This window comes from Carassius auratus, chromosome 2 (genome assembly GCF_003368295.1).
Source record: "Carassius auratus strain Wakin chromosome 2, ASM336829v1, whole genome shotgun sequence".
Classification (NCBI taxonomy): domain Eukaryota; kingdom Metazoa; phylum Chordata; class Actinopteri; order Cypriniformes; family Cyprinidae; genus Carassius; species Carassius auratus.
The window spans coordinates 22329304-22338565 of NC_039244.1; the positions used below are offsets into that span (position 1 = coordinate 22329304).

At 34.1% G+C, this 9262-nt stretch overlaps 1 pseudogene; it reads right to left on the reverse strand.

The window, feature by feature from the left end:
• Positions 1–265: 265 nt before the first annotated feature.
• Positions 266–9262, reverse strand: part of LOC113041063 (WD repeat-containing protein 47-like) — a 16006-nt pseudogene continuing 7009 nt past the window's right edge.

Here is a 9262-nt window from a genome sequence, read left to right on the forward strand (position 1 = left end):
TGTGTGTGAGGAAGAAGGGTAAAACAGAGGGTTACAGTAATTGATTCTCACATGTTGATGCAATGTCATGATTACAAGCTTCATTAGTCACCATGGAAACAAGCCGTGTTCCTATGTTGACATGGGGTGGTTTTCAGGGGCACAATATGAACACGTGTGTGTGTGTGTGTGTGTGTGTGTGTGTGTGTGTGAGAGAGAGAGAGGTTTTTCTGTTGCTCTGACTGATCAGCTGAGTTTCAATAAAGCAGATCATACATGCTGAGCTCTAGGTGTTTTTGACGTCTCCGTTCACAACTGCCCAATAGTTCCAGTTCTGTCCCAACAGATCAGGGGGGAATCCTGACGGGGGAGACACAAAATATCACATATGTGACAATATCACATATCACGTTTTTCTATTCAGGGACCTGTAAAGTATCTTTCCGTATCTGCCATCTATCTAAAGTGTGCTATGTGTGTATGACTATGTGTGCTCGCTGTGTGATATATGATGTAATTTCAGACATTTCTCCACATGCACAATGGCCTGAAGCAACAGAGCGGCAACATGTCCAACCCCCTCCGCCCCAGTCTCCCTCTTTCTGCATGAAAGAATGATAAATAGCTTCATGAAACCAGTGTGTAACACTCACTCATACACACACAGGACTGTGTGGAAGGTCAAACTGTATGTAAATGATCTAGTTTTGGATTTAGGTCCCAGCAGATGTCGGGTCCGCTCTGTGATTCTGACCGATAGCCAATCAGCTCCGTCCGCTGAGCAGACTTTCTGTGGCTGTGGAGGGCTTTCTTGTTTAAAGACAGACTATAGGAAAGAATAACAGAACAGCCTCTAAGCATGTATGAATGATTGGGGAGGGGATGTAAAATGGGAAAGGAATAAGACAATGGGGAGAAAGCCAGAGAAAGGTATTGAAAGAAAGGCAGAAAGTATATGCATAACTGCTGATTTAGTTCTAAATGGTTTGCCAGTTATGCAGGTGAATCTCCTTTTAAAAAGTGGCTTCTGCATCTGAACTGACTTTGTCTTTTGTAAAGCTTTTTAGTTTAAATTAATTTGTTCATAACTAATGAATTAGCAAAAGTGAGAATGAATCAACATTGAACTAAATTGAGCTGAATAATGACACTATTGTCTTTTTAGAGCTACTTTACAGCTGAGATTATATTTGTTTCATAATTAAGGAACATTGCAACATTAATTTTCTTATTTTCTTATTACACTGAAGATGCTTTGAAGAACTTGTATTGTATATAGCACTGTACTATATTAGGGATTCCCAAACTTTTTCATCAGCCAAGCCCTTTTTACCTTAAATATTTTATTGAAGTATCCTCTGAAATTATACATTTATTAAACAACTTATTTGCATGGTTATGGTTCTCTGATGTTGGTTAATGGTCACATGATTTAAAGGTAAACCAATAACATTTTTCAGATTGTTTTAGTAAGTGTCATATCTTGATTTTTTTTATTTTAAATGTATTATTCATTAATTTATTTCATTTTATTACTGAATTAATATTTTTTATCAACACAGGAATCCCAGTTTGGGAAGCCCATAGTGTTACTCACTGCATTTGGGTTGATTTAATCTTTTATTTTTATTTTTTAACAAAACCAGTTCATTAATAAGTTACCACTTGAGATTATGTGACAAACACTTTCACAGTGTATTTCAGCCAAAAATCAAAGTGAATAAATAAAAAGTATTATTACAATTGTTTGCATTGTGACATTATTTACCTGTCTCCTCATTTTCATTGCTTTTCTGCAAAAATACTAATACATTCTTTAATATGTTATTCTGTACTATTTAAACACCTTAGTATTTCTAGTATTGTCTTTGATCTAAATAAATCATTTGTATTGCAGTCATGTGAATCACCATATAAAATAATGAGAATTTCTTGTCCAGAAAAGTCACAATGCTAAATAAATAAATTAATAGGCTTCTTTCATTATGCAAAATATGATTCTTGCTTTATTATGGGGTCAAATGTGACCCAGACGTGTTCTCATCAGATTCAGCCGTGCGTGAAAAAAACTGTCAGGATATTAAACTGTGCTTTTGTTTTTCAGCAGCGTGACTTTAATATATCAGGTTTGTCAGAAACTCATATCTGGGCAGGCTAACTCTAAATCTCTATGTCTCTCTCCCTCTTTCATTCTGTCTTTCTCACTCAGGATAGCAGACATCTCTGCGCTGTTGAGAGTGGCATCACAAAACAGACTGGAGAAGAGAGAGACAGACAGAGAGTGAGTGTTTGTGAGCAGATTAACACACTGTGTGTTGGGGGATTTCAACTGTTCTGGCTAACACTCACTCAATGTCTGATTGAGAAGCCCATCCAAAGCATACGGACGAAGTCAGAGAGCACTGTAAGCTGCAGATTCATGTCAACAGTCTTTAGCCTTATGCTAAAGTTTCACCAGCTGCTGGAAATTGTCCTGGAAAATGTAACAATATTTGTGTGTGTGTGTATGTGTGTGACAACTCTTTATCTCTTTGTCAAAAGCTTATTTGAATCAGTAAGCATTGTTGGTGTTATCTGACCAGCTCTGTGTTATCAGTAATTGTTTATCACCATGACAGATGCACAGCATGCATGTAAAATAGAAGCTTGAGCATTTAAAATACCAGCTACTTTTACTTGCATACACTCTTAAAATAAAGGATCTTTTTGGCATCTGTGGTTCCATGAAGAGCCTTTAACCTCTATGAAACCTTTCTATAGCACAAAGGATTTTCTGGTTCTTTTAAGAACTACTCACTAAAAGATTTTGGAGGCAACCAAAATGGAAATTAATTTTTATGGAACCTTTATATTTAAAGGAGTAGTTCACCCAATGCAAAGATAAATATATTTCAGTTTTAACCCTCTGGCCACTCAAGATGTAGATGCTTCTTTAGATTTGGAGAAATTGTACATTTCATAACTTGATTAACTGCATTTGCACCTTTACTTTAGAAGCATGTCTTTTATTAACTGCACAGCTATCTTAAGAAAATTATTCGATTAATTATCACCTATATAAATAAGTGAAAAAAATTCTGTCATCATTTTCTCACTCTCATGTTATTCCACTCCATAGGCGGAAATCTCGGGGGAACGGTGGGGACAGGACACCCCCCCCTCCCCTCCACCACCACCACCACAGCTTGACATTGTATGATCTGGCACTGTCTCCTTGCTGCACTAATAGTAGTAAGGCTTTCCTCTGTTTATTCATATCCTTACAAGTAAAATTTAAAGGGGGGGTGAAATGCTCGTTTTCACTCAATATCCTGTTAATCTTGAGTACCTATAGAGTAGTACTGCATCCTTCATAACTCCAAAAAGTCTTTAGTTTTATTATATTCATAAAAGAAAGATAGTCTGTACCGATTTTTCCCGGAAAAACACGACTGACTGGAGGCGTGACGTGTGGGCGGAGCTAAAGAATCACGAGCGCCAGTAGGCTTTCGCGTTGAGAGCATGTGGAAGCTGTGACACAGATCCAGAGCCTGAAATTTAACAAGAGCAGCATCAGCAAAGGCTTCTCTATGTGGTATGTACTGAAACTGTATATATTTGCTTAGCAGTTTTGGAAAATGACTAAGTTCCACTTTGTCGTCTTTTTTTTTTTTTTTTTTTTTAAACTGTACATGTGGAAAGTGCAGTTTGATGACAACATCGCATGTTGTTTACTTGATGTGCTTACGCGCTGATAGCTAAGTTAATAACACTAGAGATATTTGAAGCAGTTTTACTCACCGCCTGCGGTTCCAACACACGATCGTGACCCTTTTTCGTTGGGACTGCATTATCCTTAAGAAATAAACGATGTGCAAATCCAGCGTCAACCTGGGCCTTGTTTGTTAAACAAGCATCTTCGAAATGCAGGGGAACAAACAAAAACACTTGCACAACTCTGTTGATGCTCTGTAAAAATAAACTCCATCCACTGGTCCCTTAATGCTGTTTCTCTTTTGGTAATCTGTGCAGGGTTGTCTTGCCCTGGCAACCAAAAACACACTCCTTTTGTGACATTTCGCGACGCTCTCGCTGTGATGAGTGATTGTCTGTGCACAGCCTCTCTCTGCTCTGCTATACGGGAGTGCGCGCTCTTCCGGCAGACGCGCCCTTAGCACCCATATAAGGAAATTCCGCTCCATCTAACGTCACACAGAGCCATACTCGAAAAAAACTTTCAGAAACTTGTGACAAACCGGAAGGAGTATTTTTGGAACAGAAATACTCCTTCAAATGTACAACTTAATTTTTGAAACTTTGTCCATGTTTAGCATGGGAATCCAACTCTTTAACAGTGTAAAAAACTCAGTATGCATGAAATAGCATTTCACCCCCCCTTTAAGATGTGTTATTTGTGTCCCCTTCAAAAATTGCTCTTGAGAAAATTTATTTTTATTGCCCAATACCCTCCACACCCCACCCCACTCCAACTATTAGACATTTTGAAATGTACGGCCCTGTTCCAAACCAACCCATTACGTTTTTCTGAGGAGCACAAAAGCAGATGTTTGGCAAAACTTCACAACTGATCATGCGAGTTGCAAGAACGGTGGCATCACTGATGTTTCACAATATGACTGTAATATAACACTATGGACCATGTTTTTGTCTTTTTGAAAAGAGCAGTGTCAGAATTCTTCTATACATTTCATTTTTTTCGTTACACATAATAAAAAAGTCAAATGCGTTTGGAATTGCATTAGAAATTCACTTCACAGAGACCAAGCTTTCTTTATTGAATGAATTATTCTTTTGAATGCTACTGGAGATGATGGTCAGTGCCAGTGTGAGTAGACTGCACTGAAAAAAAAAAAAAGTTTGCCCCCTCCCTCTTTCTCCTTCTCTCTCTCTTCTCTCTGTCCCAGTGGATGATCAGATTGCAGCGCTCGATGCTCCGGTGCGCTCGGAGCTTGAATCTGACTACGTGCTACACATTTTTATGCCACTGTGTCTCCAGCCAGAAAAACGGATTCCTGGAGTTGGCGCGCTCTTATTGCTATGAAACACATTTATGCGCAACGAGTTACTCACATAGCCTAAGTCTTACAACATAAATACAAAAGAAATTAATAAATAAAGAAAACATTATTATATATATATATCCATATTATGAATACGTTTAATAAGTACAAAACAAGTTTTAGGAATGTTTTCAGTCTTTTTATTTTATTTTTAGGTATTCAAGCGATAGTTGACTGCGGTCAAGCCAGCCGCGGTTTGAAAGTACACGGTCAAGCCAGCCGCACTTTTTTTTTTGTTTGTGCGTCTAATCGTGCACTGACGGTACGGGTGCAGGGAGCGGTCAAAATAGATGTAAAGAAGCTGTCGTAACGGCGTTTCCTTTATACTTTTTCTGATATTTTCAAAAGTTCACGGGTGCCCACCCCCTCCCAAAAAAAATAAATTAAATAAAATCTGCATAAAACGTCATTTAACCCATAAAAAGAACTTAAAGGGACATCAGAATATTTATGTATTGCTATTTCATGTCATGATATAAATAATGCATTTTTTTAAATGACTTGAACATTGAATTAATGTTTCTGAATACATTATTTTTGTACATTAACATTTTTATTTTACATTAATATATATAATTTATCAATGTGTGTATATATATATATATATATATATATATATATTTTATATATATATTGTATATATACATTTTATAAATATATATTTTAAATATATATATATATATATATATATATATATGTGTGTGTGTTGTGTATAATATATATATATATATATTTATATATTATATATATATATTTATATATATATATTATATATATATATTTTATATATATATTATATATAAATATATATATATATATATATATATATTCTATATATATTTATATATATATATAATATATATATATATATATATTATATATTATATATATGTTATATATACATTTTATAAATATACATTTTATATATATATATAATATATATATATATATATATATATATACTATATATATATATATATATATATCAACATTGATTACAATATGTAATGCGTATGTGTGTGTTGTTTGTGTGTGTATACCTTTTCAACTAATAGTGATCCTGACTATTGCTGTATTTTTTTCAAGTTAAAGCTATTATAAAATTTTTGTACAATTTAAAGGCAAATCACTCCAAAAGTCAATGTGCATTTCACTCTTTTCTCATAAAAAGCACTAACTCATAAAATGCTTTCCTTAAAAGGTTTGCTCCTTTTTCCAATTGATAACTTTTAACAGTGACCCAGAATATTACTGAATTAATTTTTTAAGTTATTTTACTGTATAGCGTTGGAGAAAATTAATGGCAAAATAACTCCAGAAAAGTGCATTTTAGCACCTGCACCGTTACCCATTTTCATACACTCATAAAAATCTTTGCTTCATGGGTTTGCTCTTTCTTTCAGTGGATTCCTATTCACAGTCACTCTTACCATTGATATATTAATTTTCAAATATTTCTACTGTATAGTTTTGGAGAAAACTAAAGCCAAATTCAACTCCAAGAATCTAATCACATAAGCTTTTTAACACCATGTCCCATTTTCAAACATTTACAAAAATCTTTGCTTTATAGGTTTGCTCATTTTTCACTTGATTCCTATTCACAGTCACTCTGATCATTACTGCGTTAATTTTCAATTATTTTTACTGTATAGTTTTGGAAAAAATCATTGGCAAAATCATGCCTAATCAAAGTTTATTCTATCTGTTGCACCATTACCCATTTTCAAACACTCATAAAAAATCTTTGCTCTATAGGTTTGCTCGTTCTTTCAGTTTATTTCTGTTCACAGTCAATCTGATCATTACTGTATTAAGTTTCAAATATTTCTACTGTATAGTTTTGGAGAAAACTAAAGCCAAAATCAACCCCAAGCATCTAAGTGCATAAGCACTTTACATCATGTCCCATTTTCAAGCACTCATAAAAATCTTTGCTTTATAGGTTTGCTCACTCTTTCAGTTTATTTCTGTTTACAGTCAATCTGACCATTACTGTATTAAGTTTCAAATAATTCTACTGTATAGTTTTGGAGAAAACTAAAGCCAAAATCAACCCCAAGCATCTAAGTGCATAAGCACTTTACATCATGTCCCATTTTCAAGCACTCATAAAAATCTTTGCTTTATAGGTTTGCTCGTTCTTTCAGTTTATTTCTGTTTACAGTCAATCTGACCATTACTTATTCATTTTTTAAATAATTCTACTGTATAGTTTTGGAGAAAACTAAAGCCAAAATCAACCCCAAGCATCTAAGTGCATAAGCACTTTACATCATGTCCCATTTTCAAGCACTCATAAAAATCTTTGCTTTATAGGTTTGCTCGTTTTTCAGTTTATTTCTGTTTACAGTCAATCTGACCATTACTGTATCATTTTCAAATATTTCTACTGTATAGTTTTGGAGAAAACTAAAGCCAAAATCAACCCCAAGCATCTAAGTGCATAAGCACTTTACATCATGTCCCATTTTCAAGCACTCATAAAAATCTTTGCTTTATAGGTTTGCTCGTTCTTTCAGTTTATTTCTGTTTACAGTCAATCTGACCATTACTGTATTCATTTTCAAATATTTCTACTGTATAGTTTTGGAGAAAACTAAAGCCAAAATCAACCCCAAGCATCTAAGTGCATAAGCACTTTACATCATGTCCATTTTCAACACTCATAAAAATCTTTGCTTTATAGGTTTGCTCGTTCTTTCAGTTTATTTCTGTTTACAGTCAATCTGACCATTACTGTATTAGTTTCAAATATTTCTACTGTATAGTTTTGGAGAAAACTAAAGCCAAAATCAACCCCAAGCATCTAAGTGCATAAGCACTTTACATCATGTCCCATTTTCAAGCACTCATAAAATCTTTGCTTTATAGGTTTGCTCGTTCTTTCAGTTTTTTCTGTTTACAGTCAATCTGACCATTACTGTATTAAGTTTCAAATATTTCTACTGTATAGTTTTGGAGAAAAACTAAAGCCAAAATCAACCCCAAGCATCTAAGTGCATAAGCACTTTACATCATGTGCCATTTTCAAGCACTCATAAAAATCTTTGCTTTATAGGTTTGCTCGTTCTTTCAGTTTATTTCTGTTTACAGTCAATCTGACCATTACTGTATTAAGTTTCAAATATTTCTACTGTATAGTTTTGGAGAAAACTAAAGCCAAAATCAACCCCAAGCATCTAAGTGCATAAGCACTTTACATCATTTCCATTTTCAAGCACTCATAAAAATCTTTGCTTTATAGGTTTGCTCGTTCTTTCAGTTTATTTCTGTTTACAGTCAATCTGACCATTACTGTATTAGTTTCAAATATTTCTACTGTATAGTTTTGGAGAAAACTAAAGCCAAAATCAACCCCAAGCATCTAAGTGCATAAGCACTTTACATCATTTCCATTTTCAAGCACTCATAAAAATCTTTGCTTTATAGGTTTGCTCGTTCTTTCAGTTTATTTCTGTTTACAGTCAATCTGACCATTACTGTATCAAGTTTCAAATATTTCTACTGTATAGTTTTGGAGAAAACTAAAGCCAAAATCAACCCCAAGCATCTAAGTGCATAAGCACTTTACATCATTTCCCATTTCAAGCACTCATAAAATCTTTGCTTTATAGGTTTGCTCGTTCTTTCAGTTTATTTCTGTTTACAGTCAATCTGACCATTACTGTATTAAGTTTCAAATATTTCTACTGTATAGTTTTGGAGAAAACTGAAGCCAAAATCAACCCCAAGCATCTAAGTGCATAAGCACTTTACATCATGTGCCATTTTCAAGCACTCATAAAAACTTTGCTTTATAGGTTTGCTCATCTTTCAGTTTATTTCTGTTTACAGTCAATCTGACCATTACTGTATTAAGTTTCAAATATTTCTACTGTATAGTTTTGGAGAAAACTAAAGCCAAAATCAACCCCAAGCATCTAAGTGCATAAGCACTTTACATCATGTCCATTTTCAAGCACTCATAAAAATCTTTGCTTTATAGGTTTGCTCATTCTTTCAGTTTATTTCTGTTACAGTCAATCTGACCATTACTGTATTAAGTTTCAAATATTTCTACTGTATAGTTTTGGAGAAACTAAAGCCAAAATCAACCCCAAGCATCTAAGTGCATAAGCACTTAACATCATGTCCATTTTCAAGCACTCATAAAAAATCTTTGCTTTATAGGTTTGCTCCACTCTTTCAGTTTATTCTGTTTACAGTCAATCTGACCATTA